The sequence below is a fragment of the Rhinolophus ferrumequinum genome, chromosome 20 (assembly GCF_004115265.2).
Source record: "Rhinolophus ferrumequinum isolate MPI-CBG mRhiFer1 chromosome 20, mRhiFer1_v1.p, whole genome shotgun sequence".
Lineage (NCBI taxonomy): Eukaryota > Metazoa > Chordata > Mammalia > Chiroptera > Rhinolophidae > Rhinolophus > Rhinolophus ferrumequinum.
In genome coordinates this window covers 4085406-4111789 of record NC_046303.1, presented here as the reverse complement: position 1 = coordinate 4111789, position 26384 = coordinate 4085406, and positions in this window count along the sequence as shown.

The following is a 26384-nucleotide window of genomic DNA, read 5'->3' as shown; positions in this document are numbered from 1 at the left end:
ACGTCGACTATGTGGCAAAGAAGCATCCGAGAGTTTTAATATTCATTAATCTTGCAGAACTCCCTCCAGATGAGGGAGTCAGTTCAGTCTTCCTGCCTGTCTTCTTCTGTGACTTCAGAGTACCCCAATTTTCTCCTTATTTTTTAGCTCCTCGTATCAGACCTCAGCATCTCATCAGATAGCATTTTTTTTGTCATTTTTTGTCAAACCATATGTTCTATAGTTCAGCTGGATGTGTTCATCTAAATCTAATGTTTGAAATTTCTATTTCAGTATATTTTACAGTAAACTAGATATTAAAACCCTACATTGCTGTTGTAAATTTATTTTGTATGGCCCAGTCTTGGCTAGCTTGATTTGGTCCAAGTGAAAGAAGCTCCAATCGATAAGAATCAGGCTTCAAGTAGAACACCTGAACTTTAATTCCATATTACTAAAACCATTTTGGTCCACGACGATTTAATTCAGGGCCTTCCAAATGAATGGCAGTGGGGCTTTTGGATTCTTGTGAAATACGATCAATTGTACCCTAATTATATATGTATAATACTATGCAAAGCACTTATGTAATTTGACTATCATTGATATCTCTCCACTGCTAATAGAGGGTTGAAGACCTCTCTTTATTAAGAAAATATTCATTTTCATGGGGTAACCGTAGGATTCTGTCTGGTGGAATATCATCTAGGTACCAATGGCAAATGCACAGTGATAAAAACAATTAATTTTCTGGGAAGTGAGTTTCTATAATGACAAATAGTGAGATAAAATGGAAAAATAATATATTAATTGGATATTTCCAAATAGTTATTCAATAGTTATTAAATATTTATTGGATATTTTCTGGTTTCTTTTGGATTCTTGCCATTATTTAGACATAGACTTTATTTTACAACATAATAATGTATTATTTGTTCTTTAAAACATTTTTAATACATCTAGAATACATTTAGCTGTAGCATATCCAATTATTACTATTATCAGTTAACAACTAATAAGAAGGGATGCAGTTGGTTAGGTGCACGGAACCCTCTTCTTTTTCATCCATGAAAGCAATATTAAATTAAGTGATTCAAATCACATCGTTTAATGAATTGAATAAAAAACTATTCATCACGACAATTCTTGCCTAAAAACATTTGTTTTCAACTTCAAACAATCCACTCTGGCATTCTAGATTGATCAAATGCCTTAAGCAGTTGTTCATCATGTTTTTCTCTGTTCTCTGTGCGCACTTCGAAAATTCAATTTCGCATTAATGTCATTGTGTGTTTTAGCTTATTTATAGTAATTGTGTTGATCTTGCTCAGTAGATACTTGATAAAGTCCTACTTTGCTGTATGGCTCTGGTACAGAGTGATAAAATCCTCTCTCCATTAACAGGTCTTCAAACACATGAGGAAAACTTTAGAACATGAAAACCTACCATAAAACATTTCCCTTAAAACAGAGAAGCAAGGAGGTATTCTGAAATGTCAATCTATTTAGCATCTCAAGAGAAAAACTGCTCATCTGGAGGTAACATAATTATCCAAACATTCGAGAAATGGTTCATGAATGATGCATCCTAAGAGGTGGCAGAGCAAAGGTGAACAGAGCAGGCAGATGATGTAAGAATACAGCAAGAAGATACAAATGGTCAACCATGAGGGAATAGTAGGCAGAAATTGACTGTCAAACAGGATTACTTTTTGTAAAACTAACATGCTAAGATAAATATCGAAAGGGAAAGGGGAAAAAAAATATGAGATGGAGGGAAAATGCAGTAAATAAGAATCAGATTATATCTTCAAATGAAAGATGCAAAAAATTAATTTAAAATATATGTAGTCCTCCTATAAAATGGAATAGGAGGAGGATGTGGAGGAGAGAATAAGAAAAAAAAATGGAATCATCTTATCATAACATTATGTTAACCATTTTATACACATTTCCTCTTATAAGCTGCCCAACAATACTGCAGTGGGTGGAATAAAATAATGTCCCCCAAGATGTCTACACTCTAATTCCTGGAACCCGTGAATATGTTAGGTTACATGGCAAAAGGAAATCTGCAGACATGTTTAAATTAAGTATCTTGAGATGGGAAGATTAGGCTGGATGATATGGTTGGGCCCCATGGAATCACAAGAGTCTTTATAGAAGGGAAAGAGGAAGAGTTAATACCAGAGTCACGTAGCATGGGAGAGACATAACCAGTCCTTGTTGGCTTTGAAGATGGAGGAAAGGGGCAGGAACCAAGGACTGCAGGCAGCAAGTGGAAGCGGGAAAAGACAAGGAAACACATTCCCTACAGCCTCCAGAAGGAGGGCAGCCCAGCTGATCCCTTGGTTTTGAGCCCAGTGAAACCCATTTTGGACTTCTGACCACCAGAGCTGTAAGATAATCCATTTGTATTGTTTTAAGCCCACCCATTTTGTGGTAACTTGTTATAGCAGCCAAAGGAAACTAATAAAAACATCATGAAGAAGTTGGCATTACATTCTCATTACAGGTGAGAAAACTGACTCCTAACGGTTACGGTATTTACCCCATTACAGCGCAGAGTCAGGACAGATCCTGATCTTTCTTCTTTTACAACCTACTCTAGTGCCATTATTTCAAGCTTGAGTGAATAATATAATTAATAAGTAGGAGGGTGGAGTGGTTCAGGAGAATGAGGAGGGAAAGCATGGAGAAACGAGAAAAGAGAGGTGTAATTGTTCAGAGCATGGATTGTGCCATCAGACACAATGGATAAAATGCCACCTGTCACTTACTAGCTGTGTAATCATTGACCATGTTCATTCCTCAGATTTTTGGTCTTTTAAATGGAAATTATAAAAAAGTAGCTGTCTTATGAATTGCTATGAAGATGAAATGCATTAATAAATGTAAGTTCTTTACCTGAAAAATAGTAAGTCTACAATCTATTCTCTCTCTTTCTCTTTCTCAGGTACATATATATCATAGAGAACCTCAATTTTGTTGTTGTTAACTAGATGTAATTTTATTTATTTTTTACAAATTTGTGTTATATTTTTCTATTTTAATGGGCATTAGTCTTCCTTTAGCTCATCCAAAATATACTTATTAAAAGTCATAGTGTCCCATAAAATTAATTTCGTTTGAAATGCATTCATGTTTCAATGATTCATCCTATTGCCTGCCTTCCTTAGCATTAGATTGCATTAAACATTTTTTGTGCAGACCTATTTTTTCAACAGTATTTTTTTTAAATTGGGGAATATTGGGGAACAGTGCCCCTCCACGACCCATCGGCTCCACAAGTCATTGTTTTTTCAATCTAGTTGTGTGTGGGGGGGCACAGCTCAGCTCCAAGTCAAGTGGTTGCTCTCAATCTAGTTGTGGAGGGTGCAGCTCACTGGCCCATGTGGGAATTGAACCGGAAACTCTGTTGTTAAGCGCTCGTGCTCTAACCAACTGAGCCATCAGCCCGCGCCCCATTACAGACCTATTTGGAGTGTCTGCTTTTAAATGTCTTTAATTTCCTCTGTCTCTTTGGTTTACCCCATGCTTGCTAAGAACATTCTGGATCTCCTACCTGCGTGTCCCACATACGGCCCTCATTTCTCCCTGCCCCCCAGTAGTACTTGAACAATTCCCTCCTTTTTGAAGGTTCTTTTTCTTGGTTTACATGACACATTATTATGGTTTTCTACTTACATTTCTGGTCAGGAATTCTCTAACTCATTATTTTTATTTACCTATCTTCTAAAAGCCAAGTTACTTGGCAGTAAGTCTTGTGTTGTTTTCTTCCCGCTCATAGTCTATCATGAGTGGTTATGAGTGCAGTCTTTAGGCGAAATGCAAGGTTTTGAAGTCCAACGGTCACTTACAGGTTTTACGATCTTCGTTTGGCAAGCTGCTTAACTTCTTTGTGGCTCAGATTCATTACCTGTAAAATGGAGTTGAAAATAATATTTCAGTTAAAGGGTGTCTGGAATATTAATTGCCATAACACATTGGAGACACTTAACACAGTGCCTTAGCATTCAATACATTTTAGCAATTATTTTTATTTTTCTGTGTCATCTATTTCCTAATCATTTCCAGGTTTATAAATCCTGCCTGAATTTCTCTTTTAAAGTCTTCAGTCTTCTATATCACTCCCAACTTGACATATGCAATTGGTTCTGTAACATGTGCCTCAAGCGTAAGGTGTTCAGAATGCAACCTCGATCTCTCACCCACCTGCTCTCCTTTCCTTTTTCCACATTTTAGTAAAAGGCAACCAGCGAGATTCTTTACATTATTGTGTTTCCTTCAGCCCTCGTTCAATCCATCACCAAGTTTGCAGTTCTAGTTACATTGTTTTAATGCAGTGATCCGATTTTTTACTCCCACACATGCACAACCCAGATGTGCATTTCCAACTCCAGTGCCTTCAGCAATGGACGTGGTCTCCTCCCACCTCCAGTTCTTTCGTCTACCCAGCAACTAGAGTGATCATTTTACAAGTTAATGAGTAGAAATAGAAAGTGATATATATATTGGTTTAGCATATGTGTATACTATTCCAGAAATTATTTCTCATGAATTGTTTTTGGGACTCCAATGCAAATAAGTAGAGTTTTCAATGTACAGAACATTCTACAGATATCATATCCAAGCAGACTTTTCATTAATGTAGAGGGAATGACCTGGAATTAGAAAATGTTATTTTTTCGCATAAATAAATAGCAAGTATAATGGAGGCACTTAGGAACATGCTGGGTACAATAGAAAATAAATGTAGTTGGTATTATATTGGGAAAATCATATGTGAAAATAAATAAATAAATATGATTAACAAATAGACAAGTCACTGATAAAATGAACAAGAGCTTCACAATAGTCATGGTAGGTGATACAGGGATGGAAAGGCAATGTTAGGTAGAGAATGATCAGAAACTGAGGAAATAAGAGAAGAAAAGCACATTAAGTCTAAAGAAGAAGAAAGAATTAAAACTCCAAAATTTCAAAACCTCTCTACTGGGCATTTAGTACATTTAAAGAGACCCATCCTAAATATGTCTTGGTACTTTGGTGAGGGGTGGAAGGGGAAGCTGATATGGAAATTATCATTCAAAATGTATGACTTAGCTGAACTATGCGAGATAAATTATATGATAATGTGCTTCAAAAAATTCTGTGATGGTGAGAATCAGAACTTCATGAAGAAAAGCATTCATGAAAAAAATTGTTTGATCTATTTTGAAATCTTAGAGATAGCAACATCAAAAGACCTGACTACAAGGAAAGACTATTGCAGGCATTCATGCAACCTAGCAGGGCTACTAAGAGGATTTGAAATCCGTTTTTATTGTTCCGGCATGATAAGCATGAGCATATTGTAAGGTGACAACATAATATAAGGTAATAGGTAAATAGTTTTGGAAGGCTAAATTCAGGAATGTGTACCTTAAAAAATACTGGAAACCTATCCCTAATTTGGGGTAATAGGATTCTGAGCAATACTAATAAAAGTGAAATTTTAATGCATGTTTTCGTTCTATTTCTAGAATCCTCACAGTTAGTCACTTTTATGACTACATCTAAAGGTTGAACATATGTATGTGTGTTTATTGAAGTGTGTAAAATTAAAATAGCACTTTTCTCTGTGTAAGTGTGTTCAGTTATGCAATAAATCAAAAGTATAGCCTAGAACTCATTTCCTTTCCTTGTATGGCCTAATGGGAAAATAGGAACAAGAGCAATGGCGTACATTATCTTCCTCCTATAACAGATGGGTGCTCGTTTACAGAACAATGATGTGTTCCAAACAGACATGAGAAAAGTTCAGTAAACGCAAAATAGATTGGTGTGCATTTTCTGTTTTCTCTTCTCTATATCTAATTAGAAGTGCATTTATCTGATGGACAAACAATTGGTGTCTGGATATAATTATAGAGTACCGATGGATACTTGATTTAGTCTTCCTGGTAACATTTTAAAGCAGAGTAAGGATACGATGTGATTAACTATATAGAATAGTGCAGTCATCCTTTCCTGTTTTCAAAAAAAGTGGGGTTGACCTATATAATAATCGCTCCAGGAAAATGAAGTCTAAAAATGAATTAAGGCTTGAGAAAAAAATGAAGAGCAATAAAAATCACTTTTTAGTTTTAATCTGTATAAGGATTGTTAATGCCCTACAGAAATATTAAAGCATGGTATTTAAATAGTAAAGCATTGTATTTTTCTTCTTTCTCTGTAAAGTACAGTCAGCTTTAAAAAACAAAAAGGTGTAGAACTCCCAGTTTCCTGTCTGGCACATAAGGAGTTTTGAAATCACCACCCTGTCCTAAAAAGTAAAAAGCTGAACAAAAGGAAAGGTCAACACTTCTTAGATCCTTAAGAGAAGTGAGGTCACAGGGCAAATTGCTTCTTCCTGAACTGGAGAGACAGGCAGGAAAATTAAGACTGGCCCGAGCAGGCACCCACAAGTGGGTACCTCAGCACGAAGCAGTGCCAGGTAGGAAAACCTAAACTGTCACGGACATTGCTCATACACAGGAAAGTGTGGCAATGTGAATTCGTAAAACTGGATACCATTGCTTGTCCATCGGTTGAGGAAACAAATGGAGAATTTTAAATATGCTAAGTAGGGGATGATGTGAAAAAAAGATTACTCTTATTCACTGTTGGTGAAAATGTAGATTGATACAAGCTTTCTAGAACCAGTTTGGAAGTTCCTGTCAAAATTTAATTTATAATTTAAATTTTAGAATTTAGTCCTGCAAACGTCATGACTCTTGTGTAAAATGAAGTGTGCACAGGAATATTTATTGCAATATTACTACTTGCAAAAGAAAAAAAATTAGAAACAAAATAAAAACCAAGCTAGGGCTGCATAGTTAAGTGTAATTATGGAAGATTCGTATCCTGGAATATTATGTAACTTCCAAGAAAAACGATGTTGTTTTGGTGGCACAAAATGATCTCCAAGCAAATGTTAAGTACGAAAAAGCAAGTGGTGGTATAGTTTATTGATCAAATTTGATTAAAAAAGATATAACTAAACCACTAATGACACATAAAAGAAAGAATGTCTAGAAATGTACATGAAAAATGTGAACTGTACCAACCTCTGAGGTGTGGGTTTAGGGTGTGGGGAGAGAAGCAAGAATGAATCACTAAATCATTTTACTCAAAGGTTTATTGAATCACTTAACTTTTTAATGAATAATGCTTTTTTAATTTTAAAGAAGAAAAAAAGAAAGGAAACATAATTATATTCTCAAATTATAGCCAATTAAACCAATTCTATGTGGATAAAAGAGATAGCTATAAGAAGTGAAATCTAAAAGATGGAGTTTCTCAAAATTAGAAGGATTGCAATAGTGCTAAAAGACTAAAACAGAAATCAGTAAGTAGCGTGTTTGCATTTTTGTGTACTATGTACATTAGCATAAAGTGCATGCATATTTTAACATATGTGTAGAAAATTAGACATGTGGAAAAAGGTGTTAACTAGCTAGTTCTTGAATGGCAACATGGTTACTTTTATATATTCTCTGTAAACATTTCCCCCACTCCCTCCAAAGAGCAGTGCATGTATTTTACAATAAAGTGGGACCTGGTATTGAGCTTCTTTTCCATAACTGCTCTCCAAGGTCTAGGAGTCTGGTCTTTGACAGCAGTCTGTGCATCAGGACGCATCTTGTTCAACCTGACCAAGAGCAGAAGGCAGGGTGCACAGAAGGAAGGGCTAGATTGGCCTAGAGTCCCATACCCGTGTTTGCTTGGCCATCATTGGATTCAGTGATGGGAACTTGAAGCAGGAGATTGGATATTGATTGTTTGTACTCTTTGTTTTTAGCTGGTTGAGCAGGTGAGTGAACTGCAGCCCTGTCATCCACTTCACACAGCTGTTAAGGGCAGTTTTAGATTCTGAACACTTTTCCTTTGACTCTTTTCACTCCTCTGCCTTGGAACGGCCTCTGTCACATGCACTGAGCCCCAGTGTACAGGGTAGGTCGCCACTGTGAAGCCCTGTGGATCAGGTCACAGGCGTTGTGTTTACTGTGTGTGTGTTTGGGAACCTTCTGCCAAGTGCAGAGAAAGCTGGCTCCAAGTATGTCGTATCCCTGATTCTCCTGACCATGAGCCCATCATTCAATAGGGAAAGAGCTGACCTTGACGCTTCTATGGGGAGGCCCTGTGGCCCGTGCTTCAGAGTCAGTGTCGAGCACCATAGCAGAGAAGACTGGGGAGTGAAACGATAACCTAATCGCAATTCTAGGTAAGAGCTGCCATGTGGAAGTTGGTCATGGGCTCATTGTGTTCCCCCCAAATTCAACTGTTGAAGCCCTAATAGCTGGAACCTCAGAATGTGACTTATATGGCCTTTAAAGGGGCAATTCAGTTCAAAGGAGGCTTCACACCCACCCAGTCTAGGGTAGGCCCACACCCAGTCTGATCGGTTCTTTGTAAAAGCAGGAGATTAGGACACCAGGGATGAGCTGGACAGAGTCAAGGCCGTGTGGGAACAGCAAGAAGGTGGCCAGCCACCAGCCGAGGGGAGAGGCAGCAGAAGAGACCAACTCTGCTGGACTTCCAGCCTCCAGAATTGTGAGAAAATAAATGTCCACCATTTAAGTCCTCCAGTCTGTGGCCTTTGTCCCAGCAGCCCTGATAAACGCATACAAAGTTCAAGGAGCTCTTAGAAAGCGTCATGGCCTAAGACGGGTCTCTACAGGGAGAGGCTTTGAAGGCTCAATGTGGAGGACAACCAGCAAATAACGACAGTGGTTGTGTGAATGAAGTTCACATAGAAGAAACCCTAAGAGAACTGAGAAGACATTTGAGGAATACAAACAGGGCATTCACAGATCTTGTTGGAAGTTTCAGGAGATAAATCTACCTGGAGCGTGGAAACCGGTGAGAAGCTTGGGCCAACAAAGGAGTCTGAGGACAAGTAAATGCACTCACGTCTGAAAGTAAACCAAGAAAGCGAACCGTTACCAAAGGCCAGAGCGGAGGCTGGTCAGCAAGTGGTGAGTGGGGAGGTCTACCGGGATGTAGGAGGGGGTTAGGGTACTAACCCTCAGCTTCTGAAGTGAGCCTGGAGCAGATGCAAACTGAAGGGGCCTGAGGAGGGAGTGAGAGGTCAGGACATACGGACACTGTTTTCAGACAGCTTCTCTGAGAGGTGTGGCTGCGGAAGCCTGGAAGGAGTTTGAAGGGGACCACTGGTTATTTGGAGAGATGCCCTGCTAGTGTCCTTGGCTTGTGCACGCTGGTCTCAGTGTGAGGAAACAGCGGCGTCAGCTTGGCCTGGGGACTTTGGAAAATGCAGATTCTCAGCCTGCCCTCCCTCCAAAGCTACTGACTCAGAAACTCAGGGCCCAGGGCCCAGAGAACCATAGCTTTTGCAATATTGCTTAAGGTTTGTGGTGATGGACTACGGGCACCCAAATCCCTCAGAATTGATGGCGTTTCTGTCTCCATGTTTAATGTTTTCACTTCACTTATTGCTGTCCAATGAGGGGGAAGACATGGACGCACACGCTGCAGTCTATACTGGAAATGGCATTGCGTGAACCTCAGCAATATGAAATGTCTTGTCAGGACACCACGGTCAAGTTTGTGATGTTGCTGTCCTGGGTTGTGTTCAAAGATGTTCGATTCTCTGGTGTGTTTGTTCTTCTCCATTCACTCCCTACCCCACGATATGTTGACTTAACATAACATTTAACATGTGCACTCAGTTTAAGGGACTTTTTTTAATCTTTCATAACCTCTCCATTTTATATGCAGTTATTTCATGTTTAAGTAATTGTTCAAAACTTCTTTCCAAATTTAAACTCTGGAATGTTTATCTCCTTTAGATACACACCCGTATACCCACCATCCTTTTCAAACTATTAATTCCTACTTTTGAAAATCTGGGCATAATTAGGATTTAAGTACGTGATAGCTTTGTTCCTCACCTACTGGTGTTTCTCTGAATTCGGCAGTGATGTGTTCGTTACCTTACGTTACCTCCTGTTCACTAGCGAATATGAACGAGAATGAGGGATAGACAGAAGCTGCATGGCCTTTGTAGACACAGGGCGTAACACTCACTCAAGGCCAATGCATTTTCGCTGTTGTCGCATTATCAGAAGGACCACAACCATGACAGTTGCCAAAACTACCACCATAACTGTATTGCGCAGTGGATCTTTATTACTGGTGGACTCGTTCACTCTTTCAAATGCCAGTCAGCTTTTCGATTGAATGAACTTGGTCTTGTTTAGCTTTATAGGTCTCATGTACAAAAACCTCTTTTGTTACTTTCTTAGCAAGAACTATAAAATAACCATAATCATTTCCTCGTGTATTCAAAATACTCTGCCTGAAAGCGTGCTTAAATTCTAGACTACTTTATGCTAATTTAAATTACAATGGCACCATCGCTGGTGCTTGTCATTACCTCTCCGAGGCTTTGTCACTTCCATGGCAACACATACTGTATTTTACTTTGTGTTTAAAAATTATTTATGCTGAGCAATAAACCAGTTTTTATGAATGTTCCACAATGCTTTCCCAGTGGTGAAATGTTCTAAGCCTTCTCTTGAGTGCTTCCCACACACACCTTCTAAATTAATCCTGTGAAGTCCGGCTCTGTTCGTGTCAATGTCCCGCTCAAAAACCATCAGTGACCCCCCCCCCCCACTGTTTGGCAGGTACGGTCCACACTCCTCGGTCTGGCTTCTGCCTCGTTGGTCGTCTTACCTTGACCCGCTTTTACACCCTTACCACCTTACTTCCGCTCTCCTAACATCCCTCTGAGAATGCTTTGTCTATGACAATAAAAGGGAGTATTAAAAGTGGCATGAGCTACACAAGCACCCCTGTACCCTAGAAAGGAAATATGCGGGTAAGAGGCAATGGTGGTTTGATTGAAAGTCTCCATGTTTTCAGGGTCCTGGTTCACCTTCTCTGTATTCTTTTGGCATCCCCTTAACAGTGCTGGGATGGCTGCTGCCATTCAAACTGTCAGGCACATGAAGAGGTGGAATAGACCCACCCTCTACCCTATGTGTCTCATCACAAATGAGAAAACCTTCCTAGGACTTTCCAGCACACTTTCCTTAACACCTGTTGGGAATAGTTTGTTGTACACCCATGGTGAAACCCCACACCGGCATTAGTAAGCGGCATTAGACCATCACAGATGGCCTAGGTGGAGGAACACACAGCTCAGGGCTCTGGGAGAGCCCAGCTTCCCAGGAAGGGCCTGACTGCTCCGGGAGGAGGAAGAAAGTCCGGCTTTAGGTGCTGAAGGAAGGAGGAAATGGCTGTGGTGTAGACAGCCACGTCTTCCACATCGACTAAGCTGTTCGTTTTAAAATGAAGGATCAAGCATTATTTTTTTGTCACCACAATTACATTGCACGACAGGAAGTGACACTCATCCTGGCAAAGCCTTTATGATAAAGACTGTATCTCTTTCTTTGTTACATCAGGTTCATATATGAGGCCCGGAGGTACCCAGTCCCTTTACCTCCACTTGGAACTTTTTGGTCGTCCTTTGGCCATTATCAAAGCCTCCTTCATAGAGTCTATCTTCTGTAGCACTTCTCCAGGGTTATTTGCCAGCTGGTTTATAGCTCATCAGTCCTGGAAACTCTCTTCATCTGGGTGTTTTCCAGTGACCAAAAAGCACTCATGCATCCGCGGAGGGGACCCGGCTGGACCATTTCTGTATTACTGGACCTTTTAGAGTCAGTGGACACCCCAAGACGCCAAAACGCGTATTACTTAATAATGCCTGGATATGTCCACCTGCGTCATTCTCCTGTCTTTGTTTATACGAGGTCGAACAATGAAGTTTGTGAACTCATCCTAGAAGAAGTGCTCCATACCTCATTGCTGAATATCACTGCGGTCACTTTTGAAGTACCTCCCTTGGGAAGCTCTGCACCGACGCCAGCGCCAGGTCCACCCTTCAAAACAATTTTGGAACTCTTTTTCTGCAATGGCCATCAGAGCTGTCCTTGTATTACCCTTCGTGTCCTGAATGTCATCGAAATGTCTTCCTTTCAACATTTCCTTTATCTTCAGGTAAAGAAAGAAGTCATTGGGGGCCAGATCAGGTGAGTAGGGAGGGTGTTCCAATACAGTTATTTGTTTCCTGGCTAAAAGCTCCCTCACAGACAGTGCTGTGTGAGCTGCTGCATTGTCGTGATACAAGAGCCATGAATTGTTGGCGAAAAGTTCAGGTCGTCTAACTTTTTCACGCAGCCTTTTCAGCACTTCCAAATAGTAAACCTGGTTACCTGTGTGTCCAGTTGGTACAAATTCGTAATGAATCATCCTTCTGATATCAAAAAAGGTTAGTGACATTGTTGCAACAAGTTTGCAGACTTAATTGTCAGACTCGTGTAGTTCCCTCTCTCTGAATCACAGTGTTTTCCACCCCCCAAAGTCCAAGAATGCACTTCATTTATTTAGTTTGTCCAATAATAGTTTCTTTTATCACGTTTTAATGTGATAAAAATTACACGTAGAGAGTTGATTTGGGGGGATTCCATGAAGTTGGATTATTTTAGTCACAAATTAAATAAAAATATAGCTATAACAAACTTTTATAGAATTATTTATGGATTTCTTTGAAATGAATAATTACAAGTACATTACTAAAGGCAGGCTTTTGTTTTTAAAATTTTTCATTCATATATATATATATATGGAAAGAGAGAGAGAGAGAGAGAGAGAGAGATTAATTTTATTAATGCATTAATGAGGGAAAATGTACAAGCTTATACATATTTGACAAAATAACAAATTATTTTCAATGGACACATCTCTGGCAGTGTTGTCTTATTTTAAGATGTCAGATTATTTGTTATATATCCAACCTTGAGGAAATGTGATACTAGCCAAATAAACTCCTTGCATTATTTATAGGAAACATTAATTATTTATCCACTAGTTTAATTGATTTGAACTATACATAGGAATAAAACGTAAGGGCATTTTGCAGTAGGTTTAGGGCATGAAGAATTTAATCTCATGACTATTATAATAAATGATATTTTTCTCCTATTACTTTATCTCCAGTAGGCTTGGGAGAGATTTGTACGTTAACTCTGTCAAAGTTTATATTATTTGAAATGCTGTGCAAAGCACACATAATCAAAGTTAGTATTTTATGATATCTTTGAATTATTGAAAACTGAACTATCTATTTGCCAATCTGAGTAAGACTGAATAGAATGCCTGGTTAGTTATGTTTTACTGATGCCCTTTATTTTCCAAGGTAATTGTATGGTGTTTGTTGTTTTACTTTTATTAGGTTGTGCCTAATAAGTGGTATATTTTCTACAAACATCTTTAACTTTGAGAAGATAAGTACCATATATAACATCTTTAATGCTCTTCTTAAAAATTGATGATGCTTCGAGGCCAGAAACAAACACAATTTATACATTTTATATTGGTAAATTGAGTTTGTTTTAATTTGTGTCAAATATGGTATTCTTTGCAAATTTTGTTTTATTGAGTACTCAATAATTAATATTGAATATTATGATCTATTTTACAAATCTCATTTTAGTAATAATCTTTAATCTTCCTTCCAAAGCTCATCTTCCTAATTAATGTCACCCATAAACACAAATCATCCCATGGTCATGTCTAATGATTTACCTTAAACTTACATGTTTGAATTGGTCCAGTGGATTTATGGTCTGTGATGACTTTTAATCCGGGGGAACTTTTGAAGATGGATTTATTCACAAACTCCCTGCCGTTCTGGGAAGGTCCTGGCCTTAGTTTGTACTACAGAAGTGCCCCTTTAATCTCCAACTAATAGATCTCCATGAACTTGGCTCGCCCCTACTCATCTAACACAACGCAGGCAGTCTTTTGGGGCAAGAAATCAATTTGCTCCTCTGTGAATCTGCACAATGTTTGGAACGCGCTTGAGTTGAGGGCACCAATCTTGATTTATATCAAAGGCTATTTCTGAAAAAATAAAATACTACATGAAGAAGTAATACAGCTTGTTGAGAATGAAATTAGAATTAGACAATGAATTTAAAAGGAGGAAAGATATGTACTTTTAAAACTGTGGTCCATAAACAAAGCTTTACTATTCTTATTAGCACTAAATAAATTATATGCCACATACACTATAGACAAATGATTATTCTCCACAAATTTAAATTATCATAGCTTAATAACAAATTAACAGCCCTCCCCAATGAAAAGGCATGTAAAATATTGGCACTAGGTAGCAATGAAAGAAATTTTAATTAAAAAAATGAAAGATAAGTTCTACTCCCCTGACTTGTGACCCTGCAAAACAGACCACCATTTGAAAGAACAGTGCATTAAATGTGGTAGAAACATTTTGCAGAGGTGTTTGGAATATATATAAAAAGACCTGAAGTTTTGCATAGGCTTTGGTGAAATAGCTCCTCTCTCAGGAAGTTTCCATAATTTTGTGTACAGAATATGTACTTTAGCATTATTTATAATAGCAAAAAGATACTAACAAGTTTATATATAGTATATAAATAAGATGGCATAGACACACATATATGGAGAGAGAGAGAGAGAGAGAGAGAGAGAGAGAGAGAGAGAGAGAGAGAGAGAATATATTATTTAAGCGCTTTTCACCTCTTGTTTTCTGTATTTCCATGAATATCCACTGCTAGTATGACATCTAAGAGATAGGGATAATATCCAAACAAATGCAACCCCAGGTCCTACAGTCACTTCGAATCCTATATATTTGGTCCATCTGGAACCCAGAGCATTACACAATGAAGCCATGAAAATGGGCCTCACAGCGTAGTATTCACTGACTAGAGAAAATGTTCACAGTAGATGGTTAATTACAAAACAGATTTATGTCATAATAGTATTTTTTAAAAGCACATGCCAATGTATAGGGAATATGCTGTGTGTATATGTACATGCAAATATGCTAACTGTGATGAAATTAAAAAAAATAATCGAGACTAAAATCTAGAGGTGATATTTTTGTTTTTCTTTTTATGCATTGAACATACAGCATTATGTAACATAAAACCAAGGCAAAATTCTGATCCATTTTGGTTTTGTTAAAATTTTTAAAAAACTGTATTTTCAGCTTGACATTTTGTGTGTTTTGGCAATTAGGAGACCAAGCCTGCCTTCTGCACTTGTTCCCTACGGGAAGAAGGCTCATGTAGAAAGCATGGCGATACTGGAAGTCACTTCTCATTACTGCAGGTTTTGCATGATTTCCGCTGGAAACAGCAGTTGGGAAGGAACCAGTAATTTTCCCCATAAAGGGGATCAGGGAACTGATAAAAAGAAGTGACATTTCAATTGTCCTTTACCGATAAGCATCTTTCTGACAAGTGAAAATGTAAACAAAAGCACATCTTAAGCACTAGTAGCTGAGTCATCCAAGAAAGCAAGGAGGCATGGATGTTTTCAGAATCTTTAATGATCACAAAGTAATAATAATAGTAACATTTTTGGAGAAATTACTATGTGTCAGGCGCGTGACAATTGATGTATTTTGGGTTTCACATTAAATCCTCCCATCAACTCACACAAGCGTGGAACTTTTTCTACTCCCTTCTCTCTCTTTCCTGTCTTGCTACTGGAAAAAGTGAATACACAAATTTGACAAACTCCACAGAAAGATTAAGTGAGATGAAAACTGAGGAGAGACTTTTGGATGTGGCAATCAGCTGATTTCTTTTCCTTTTGGAGTCTGGGAGTTGTGGAGCTGTCATGAAGAACACACAGAGAGGACGGAGGGGAAGTTGAGAAAGCTCTTGTTTGCAGGCTTGATAATAATTTTTGTACTTAAATTGAGACCCATTTATTAACTGCCATTTAAGGCAAAAGCATTTATTGAGTGCCTAGTAAATCCAGAGAGCACAAAGAAAATTAACACAATCCCTGCTCTCACAGACTTCCCGGTGGGGGAGGTTCACTGAACTTTGTTTTAACTATCTGCTTACCTGTCTAGCTGACGGAATGAATAGATGAGTGGATAGGAGTGGATAGTTAATAAGTTTGGCTAATAGAACAGTGCAGAATCACTCTGCCTGTGTTGAGCACCAGAATCAAGGTCAGTTAGAAGCTCTATTTGCTAGGAAATAAGCAGATAAAATTGTCATGTATCTGGCCAAAATAAAAGAAAAAACTATTTTTAAATAGTGTCTCTTCAGGTTATAAATATATTTTTAATCCAAATGTTAGGATTGCAAATTCCCTATGCCTGTACCCCGCATGAGTATGACTGGATATCCCTGCTCAGTTAGAGCGCAGATAAGGCCCTGAAAGGGAAGCAGGAGGAAGGATGAGTGGCACTGATGGTTTCTTTTCGCCACATGGAGGTAAGAAAGTGGGATACTGAAAGGCGAAACAAGACAATAACAACAAATGTTGACTTCTACCTGTCAACTGAGATTGAATCTGGCTGTGAGTTTTCCTTTCCATTATACAGATATTTGAGAGAGAAAGATTTCTGACAAGTCATATTAAGCATTTAAAGCATTTTATTAAATAGTAGTATTGCATTAGATAAAGAAATGGTAATGTCAAACATCATATGAGAAAGAAAAAATAGCTCACTGTAAATGAAAATTTGATCAAATGTGTACAAATGAGAAACATTTTAAAATATGTTAATTAAAATTACAGACTTCATTCCCATTTTATGATTTACTATAGTGCAGTCATGTTCCCACGTAATGAGGGTTATAGTATTAAATGAAAACCTTGAAAAATAAAATCACGTTTAATCATCAGCCATGGCCAGAATTGCATTACAGAACTTTAGAGTCCTATTTTTAGTATTTGGCAGCTATTATTTAGTTCCTCTGTCCCTCGCTTTAATCAGTCCCATCAATTCTGTCCTCTTTTTCATTGTTCCCTGAATTCCAACCAGCTCACTTCATAATTCTTACTTCTGAGTCATCAGCACAAAAAGTCCCCCAGGTACAGGTCGGCAGAGTATTGCAGTGTCCTGAAATGGGCTGTCATGTTCCTGCTCCGTGACATAATGTCCATATTTACCCCCAAATGGCATTAGTTTGTCTTGGCTTACGTCATGTAGTGTTGCCTCTAAAGGAGTCATCAAGTTTTCTTTCATTGGAAATATACTTTAATATATTAAAATGTATAGCTCCTCAGGTCAGTGTTTATTGCTCCAGGCATTTAAAGCTGCATAGCATACATAGCAAAGAAATTGTACAGATGTATGAGTTCAGACAACTAAGTTTGCGAACTCACCCTAGAAAAAGAACTACATCCTTCATTGCTGAGTATCACTTGGTCACCTTCCAAGGACTCCCCTTGGGAAGCTATGCACCAACGCCAGGGCCTAGTTCACCCTTCAAAGCAATTGTGCAACTTTCTGGAATGGCCATCAGAGCTGTCGTTGTTTTACCCTTGATGTCCTGAATGTCATCAAAATGTCTTCCTTTCGATATTTCCTTTCTCTTCGGTAAAGAAAGAAGTCATTGAGGGCCAGATCAGGTGAGTAGGGAGGATGTTCCAATACAGTTATTTGTTTACTGGCTAAAAGCTCCCTCACAGACAGTACTGTGTGAGCTGGTGCAGTGTCGTGATGCAAGAGCCATGAACTGTTGGCGAAAAGTTCAGGTCATCTAACTTTTTCATGCAGCCTTCTCAGCCCTTTCAAAGAGCAAACTTGGTGAACTGTTTGTCCAGTGGTACAAATTCATAATGAATCATCCCTCTGATATCAAAAAAGGTTAGCAACATCGTTGCAACAAGTTCGCAAACTTAATTGTCAGACCTCATACTCTGCAAGAGTGTAATTGTTGCTATGGCCAAAATACCCTATGTGGTGGGTATGATAGACAGTGTGAGTGCATGTGCATTTTCCTGTTACACGTTGCAGACCTGCCTCTGAGGTGTGGCAACCCCGCCAGGGACTCCATTTCCCAAGCTCTCTTGAGAATGTGTGGGGAGTCGTGATTTGTTCCTATCAATGCAATATGAATGGGATTGACGTGTCCCTTCTGGACCACTAAGCCTCGTAAAAGAGGGTGGCTGCTCCATTTTCTTTCTTATCTAACATCTGATGGAGGGCGCGGAGGCTACGGGAAGGCAAAGTCATGTGGGTGGAGCGAGCTGAGTGCTGTCCACCGCGTGGGACCAGCTGCTCACCAGGAGCACGGCTCCATGCGTCTGAGAACAACATGCGGATGTCTCTTCTCAGTGCTGGCACCTTGGGGTTTATGTGTAATGGCAGTTAATGTTAGCCTGACAACACGGCAGAGCGCTATCAGGATAACATTGTGGTGTCAACCCATCCGCTATTTGGAACGGAGCTTACTCTGTATCAGTTAGGGTTCTCCAGAGAAACAGAAGCAGTAGGATAGATAGGACTTTCCTATAGAAGCCAGAGAAATAGATTTACTTTAAGGAATTAAATTGGCTCATGAGATTGTGGGGGCTGGAAAGTCTGAAATCTGTAAGGCAGCCTGGCACTCCGGAAACGCAGGCAGGGTCTCCATGTTACAGTCTGGAGGCAGAATTCCCCCTTCCCCAGGGATCCCTCAGCGTTTGCTCTTAAGGCTTTCAAGGACTGGTGAGGCTCCCCCCTCCATTACCTGTTATAATCTCCTTTACTTAAAGTCAATTGATTGTACCTGTCAATCACATCTACAAAATACCTTCATAGTCATGTATAGACTAGTGTTTGACCAAACACCTGAGCAGCACAGCTCAGCCAAGCGGACACCTGAAGTTAATCATTAAAGCTCTTCCCTTGTCAACCTGGCTCTCACACACCTGTCCTTCCTTAAACCATACTTAATATCCAAATAAATACAATAATGAAGTAATACTTCTGTTTACCATGATACAACTATTGTGCATACAACTGAAGACACACTAACCCTTCGCCAAGAACAGGGCACATATTCTTTGGGTGAGGTTAACTCTTCTCCTCGATGTCCTATCACTTACATACATAATGGAAAGTTGACAGTACTTAAATACTGTGATGTGAATGCAATACATCTTATGTTACGTACATGATAAAGGAATAAGGGGGAAAAAGGGTATTACACACACATAAGCACAAACGTATTCATAATACAATACGGAAGAATTATTCAGAATAAGTTCAGTTTTCAATTCTGCAACTGATCACATGGTGGAAGCTGATTTTTCTAACCAGCATCTCTGCTAGTGGCTCACTAGGAGTGGTAGGGGTGTTATTCCCATGTCCCCCTCTTGGATCTGGGAGGCGTGAATCCTGGCACCGCGTATGGGATAGTGGTTCAGAATATATACAGCCTTCTGCAGAATCTCGGCCCAGTCATACATGGTGTTGCCACCTAGCTGTGCCAGAACTGAGTCTTCCAAAGGTGGTTCCACCATTGTATCAAGCCAGCTGTTTCAGGATGGAGGAGAACATGGTAAAAGCAGTACACTCCATAAGCATGGAACTGTTGCTGCGCTTGCTTTGCTGTGAAGTGGGTTCCTTGATCTGGAGCAAGAGGGGTGATTGGGGTGGGTCCTGAGGAGAGTCACCATTGCCTTGCAAGGTTAAGTACCACAGGGGGTAGACCACTTACCTCAGGAAGAGCAGGGCTAGCCCCTTCAGGCAGGGCTGGGCAGGCTGTCTCTTCTGTCAAAGAGGATTCAATGGGATTTAGCCCAATTTGGTTCAATGCCCATATGCCCCCTTTCCAATTTCCAGGAGCTCGCTCCTTCCCAGTCAGAGCTCCCACTTTGACAGTAGATACCTTGTACTTTGTATGTGAGTCAGCAGCCCACAGGATGAAACTATGGGTTTTGTTTGCAGCAATCTCAGTTCTGTCTCTGAAGGAAATGAGGGTTACCCTTCAGGGCAGACATAGAGAATTTCAAGCCATTTATGTAGCATTTGAGCTGGCGGTTTGAAGCCCTGACCTCTTTCTTTTCTTTTCCCATTTTGTCCAATAATTAAGAACAACCTGCCAATTTCATTATATGCCTAAGTTTGATGAAAACATTCAAAGTTATCAAGTACACGATTACCCAGAACTTTGCCTCTTATAAGGATTTGATTAAAAGTATCCAATGGTGATATTTTCCATGTCTCTATTACTTCATCACGTCATGGACAATCAATGCTCTTTTTACTAGTGGAAATAGAATCACTAGTGTCTTAACATAAAATTAAAAAAATAGAGCCAATTCTAGAAACCAGGAACCAATTTATAAATGCTTTCCTTAAGATTCTGTTCCTCCTGGAATGACAATTTGTATCAGCAGCTTTCCCCACAGAAACAAAAGTAATGGGGGGGGAGTGAGGTATATAGATATGGATACGGGTATGGGTGATATAGATGTGGGGGTTTATTTTAACAAATTGGCTCACATGATTGTAGGGGCTGACCAGGTTGAGATGACTAAGACAGATCGACAGGCTGGAAACTCGTATAATATTTGATCTTGTAGTATTGAGTTTGAAATCTGCAGGGCAGGATCTCAGGCAGGATTTTTATGTTACAGTCTTGAGGCAGAATTCCTTCTTCTCGGGAAAGTTTTTGGCATTCAGGCTTCAACAGATTGAATGAGACCTACCCACCCACATTGAGGATAATCTCCTTTACTTAAAGTCAGCTGGTTTGTAAATGTTAACCATAGACACAAAAGACCTTCACAGCGACATTTACTAGTGCCTGACCACACAACTGGACACGATGGCCTAGCCGAGTTGACACGTACAATTACCATCATATTCCCCACGTTCGTGCTGAGGGCCAATTGCCACCTGTAATACCCTGTAAATGTAGGCACTTGACTCTGGGAGAACCCAGGGACGGTCTGGGAAGCAATTATGTCTTTTGATTTAGATGGAAAAAAGTACATGTACCAAAAAGTTTGTTATTCTAGGAATTTGCAATCAGAAAATATAAAAGGTGGGGAAACAATCGCAGAGGCAAAAGGTGGAAACTTGTGTATCTTTCAGCGGAGCCAAAGCAGCCAAAATTACATGTATATTAAAACCACATAGAAACAGTAAATAAAAAGTGTTCAATTCAATGACTGAGAAGAAGGTCCTGGTTTCAGGAGAGCATGAAAAATGACATAAGAATGGGGATGACATGAAAGGAGATAATGATGAGGCCTCCATTCTACTTCCAGTTTCCATGGCATCTATCATGAAGTTCTAAGTTTTCAATAACCAGATGTCTCCTGAAAAACCACTGCTAGTTGAGTTGGTTTGAGCATTTCTGTCTGTCTTTCTTTCTTTCTTTTTTGTTTTTTTTTTAACAAAACGCCCTAACTGAAAGAGAAGCCAGTAAGAGCATTTTGCTGGAGGAAATGTTGCTCAGCGTTAGTCTTAGAACAGATTTTAATCGGAGCACACGGGACAAATTCAAGCACAGTCTGCATGTTCCTCTCATCACAGTGAGTGCTCCAGTGTGCGAGGCACAAGGTCCCAACGAGGAATTCTAAGGGAGTGATTTATTCTGTCAGCCCTGGGCAGCTATTGAAGAACTTGAGTTTCCTGAGAAGCACATAACAGGCTGTTAACATTGACTGCTTTTGCATGAGTGAGCACGGGCTAGGGGTCTTTCAGATTCACATGTATTGCTAAAATTTTTAAAACAAGCATGGAGTTTCTTATCAAGAAATAAAATGAAAATAAAAATTATTTATGCAACTCTATAGCATAGGATCTAAAATGCGAAAAGCCGAAATGTAGTAGAATTGTAAACGTGTAAGAAGGACCTTTAGAATTACAAAGGTCTAAATGTGAGTCCAAAGCAACTAAGAACTTCAGATTGGGTTTACTTAAGATCTCTCTGGAATCATTTGGATAGGTTGTGGCCGACTGGAATCGCACAAAGGACAGGACCACTAGTTAGAGTCGGTGGCGTGCTCTCTGCTGGAGGGCTGAGGGCCTGAGCTAACACAGTGGCTGGGAGATGTGGGTCCAGGTGAGATGTGTGTACGAAGACAATAGATACAAAGCTCACTGAAGAGATTTGACAATCCTTAATACCAGATGGAGTGTGGGAAGAATGGAAGTGGAAAGCTAAAGATGGCTTCCAAGTTTCTGCGTTAAGAATTAGGTAGATAGTACATGATGGATTTAGCATAGTTTAAAGGAACACATGGGAGGAATAGTTTGAATTGAAGAAATACATATTACTTCTCACACAACTGGGGATAAGAACTAGAAACATTTTTAATGAGAAAAGATTATGAGTTAGAATTGCCCTAAGAAGTATTTAAAATTTTTGTTTATAAGAGAGACATATATAGAGCTATACTGTTGTCACAGAAGAGGAGTGAAGAGAAGAACAACAAACTTCACCTCACTATTTATTCTTCCATACAATCTCTGGGAATGCCCAGATAGTGCATTGCTTAGCTATTACACCGGGAAACAGAGACCTGTCATGACCTCCCTTTCAGTAGAGGAAATGTGAGGGCAGTGCCACTCAAGTTCATCGAACACCAAATTATAATACCTTAAACCAATACTCTAAAACTAATGAGGATGTATATCCAGCTTGCTAGTATCTTGATTGAAACATATTTTAAGCCATCTACATTTACCATAAATATTTAATCAAAGTTGCCAAGTGTGCTTTGAAGTATCAAGCAGCAGTCATTTTTCAACTCAGGTGTCTCGACTAATCAAACCTTAAGAAAAAGTGCAACATTCATAATGATACCATCATTTTATTGAATCATTCCAGTTAAATCTGATTTCAGTGGAGAAATCACAACATTTGCTTTTCTTTGATAGAAATGCAGCTCAGGGCTATAATTTTCATTTTGATTGAAGGGTATACAGCTTGTGCTGTTGGGGGCCCCATAGGAAATTTAAAACTACGTGACTCTCATTCAGCTCCCTGTTTTGTGACCCTTTCTTTGAAGAATGAAAAGGGGAAATGGTTTCTACACTGATTCGTTATCTCCTCGTTCAAGCTAAGTTTCTGCTCTGTTGAAAGAGGTAAATCTTTTGCTAAAGTTGTTGAACTGCACCAGTAATACCTCCAAATATTATTTCTGAAACATCAAGAAAATGATGATATTGGGGCTTTACCATTCTTTGCTGACTCCTCGAGCTGAGACGAAGATAAATGAGATGATATACGTTGAGGTTATTGATGGAGTCATTCTGATAAAAAATAGACTATAAAACTGCAGCTCTCCATTACAGTGCTATTGAAAACAGCATTTCTTTGTGTGTTCCACTAACTTTTCTAAGATGTTATAAAGAACACATTGGGTTGCACTGAGCTAGACACTTTTACCTAACACGTGAACACACTATATTGGGACATTAGAGAGATCCACCAGCGTTCAGTATTAACAGATGGTTATACACAAGATGCTCTTGATAATTCTATGCTTAACTTATTGAGGAACCTCCAAACTGTTTGGCGTTCTACTTTTACCATGTGTATGTTTCTTCAGAGCATCATTATATGGAGATCCTTCCTACTGCAATAGAGATGGGCATCCCAAGACCCACTGTAATAATAATCAAAATTGTCGCTGTTCGTTTAGAATCATGCTTATTGAGTTACAAAATACATTGTGATTTTTCATACGCTTTGAGAATCATCATTTGAGTTTCCTGGCAATGCAGGATGGGAAGCATAGCTAATAATGTACCTGTTTTGTAAATGAGCCAAACAAGGCCCCGAGAACTTAGCTCACTTTGTAACTTAGCTTTACTTTGTAACTAGTAAGTGCTGTGGTCTGGACCATGATTCAGGTCTACTAGTTCAATGCCCGTTATACTATGTTCTATGACATGCACTTATTACTTTTAAAATTTGACCCAGCATTTCCACTCAAAACAGTTGAAAACCGTGTTCAAATGAAAATTTGTGTAAGAATGTTCACAATAAGCCCAAACGTGGATAAACAAATGGTGGTACGTCCATACAAGGGAATATTATTGAGCAGTAAAAAGGAATTAAGTACTGATATATGCTACAACATGGATGAATCTTGAAAATATGATATTAAGTGAAAGAAGCCAGACACAAAAGGCCATGTGTTATATGATTCAATTGATATGAAATGTCCAGAACAGGCAAACTCACAGAGACAAAAGCAGATTGGTGGTTGCCAGGGGCTGTGGGCAGGAGATAGTGAGGTTTCCTTTTGAGGTGATGAAATGTTTTGGAATTAGACAGTGGTGATGTTTGCACGACATTGTGACTGTACTAAATGCAACTAAATCCTACACTTTAAAAAGGTTAAATGATAATTTTATGAGTATTATACAATAAAAATTGCTATTGAAAAAACAAAAAAACATACACAAAACAAAAATGAGTTGCTCTGGGTTTGGGGAAAGGTTTTTATTAACATGTGCAAAAATGGAGATCAAAAGAATGCTTCCAACCTAAACAGAGAAGTTTCAGTCTTATAGTTCTCCTGTCATAGGTCCCTGGAGAGAGACTTGCCCAGGATTTAGCAAATGGGGCCATAGCTCAAGACCTTTCCTGATTCCTTGCCTCAGTGTATTGTGACCAGGGTGCTGTGTAATGACTCAGGAGGCAGCCCACTGGGCGAAAACAAGACTGTGAAAACATTAGGTTTAGAGAAAGAGCAGCCTGCATGCATTTTCACAGAGATTAAGTTAATAAATCAGACCTCAAATATCATTATTAGCAAGACATACGAGGATGGTGTGCTCAGCATTGGGCCAGGTGCTTTGCAACACCATCCTGCAGACACTTCCTCTGGGTTCCAGTTAGATTCTTTCCATCCCAGGCAGAGGCTGGCAGTAATGGTCCCCACGAAGTAGCATGAAATCAGTAACAGTGAATGAAAAGCATTATGGTGGCATAAACGCACTGTAATATGCAAAGCCTAAAATCCGAATATCTAGAAGTACAGAACTGCCTGTGTAAAATTGAGGCAATGTTCAAGAAGAGACACAAGGACCAAGACTGACAAGTGAGTATAAACCAGGCAAAGAACCACAGGTGGCATGGCAGTGAGGATGTGTTTACATACTCACAGGGGCAAGACATACCTCCATGGGTTTTCTTTTTTTCTTTAAATAATTTTTTTAAATTAAAATTTATTGGGGATGACAATGGTCATTAAAACTACATAGGTTTCAACTGCACAATTCTATAATACATCACCTATATATTGCATTGTATGTTTACCACCCAGAGTCAGTTCTCCTTCCATCACCATATATTTGATCCCCTTTACCTTCTTCTACCATCCTCCCAACCCCTTACTCTCTGGTAACCACTAAACTATTGTCTGTGTCTATGAGTTTTTGTTTCTTTGCTTGCTTGTCTTGCTTCTTTGTTGCTTTCAGTTTTATGACACACTTATGAGTGAAGTCATATGGTTCTCAAACTTCCAACTGAGATGGTTGGAAGTTTCTTGAAGTCTAACGGGACTATATATAGTCCCGTTCATTTATTTTAGCTTTTACTTCCTTGGCCTTTGATGTCAAATTTATAAAATCCTCCTTGAACCCAAGGTCCATAAATTTAGTACCTATGCTTTCTTTCATGCAGTTTATTTTGAGTTTTCTTAACAAGTGGCTTCCACTGAGACACAATATTGACCTTGACTCAACATATAATGTATTACATAAGTTAATATTTCATATCACTTAAGTTAACATTTCACATTGTTACCAACCTTGGATTGGGGATTTGGGGCAATAATAAAGCAATAGTAAAACTTAAAATCTATGTAAAATAATGGACAATGTAGTTGAAAAATCTTCATTGTCCATTATTAAAATCCAAAACCTTTAATTGCATTTTTTAAATGACCAGTTTTGCATCTGCTACCATCCAGTGAATTCATATCTCTTTTCTCATTGTATGTCCAGAAGATTGTGAGTAAAATTCCATGGACTATTTCTGTATTCGTGTGTTTGTGAAGATGTCTCATGTACAAAGGCAACTCCAAGGAGTATTCAAGAAACTTCCAACCATCTCAGTCCCCCAAATTCCATATATCTTCATTTGTCACTAGTAAAAAGGAAACTAAACTTTATAAATTTCTGTTTATATGAATGTGTATTTTTCTCTGAAACATTATTAAATGTGTGTGTTTATGTGTGTGCATGTATGAGTTTAGTAGTCTTTGTAAAATTTGTCTGTCTACTTGTGTTTATGTATTTTTGTGCTTTTTGTTTATACATGAGAGCTGAAGTCTAAACTACACCAAAGTTGATTCATATTTGATATTATGCATTTTATGCAAACTTATTTCAACATACCATCTTCAGAAATGTGATGTTTTTCCTTGATTTTAAATCACTGAAAACTAGATTTGCTTTTCCTAAATCATATGGTAACGTCTTTATTCACAACTTTGAAATAAAGAATGTTCTTTGATATCAAATGAGAATCCTAATATTGACCACACACCATTAGAGAGTTGGGTTTTGAAATAAAAAAGTAATTTCTGAAAAG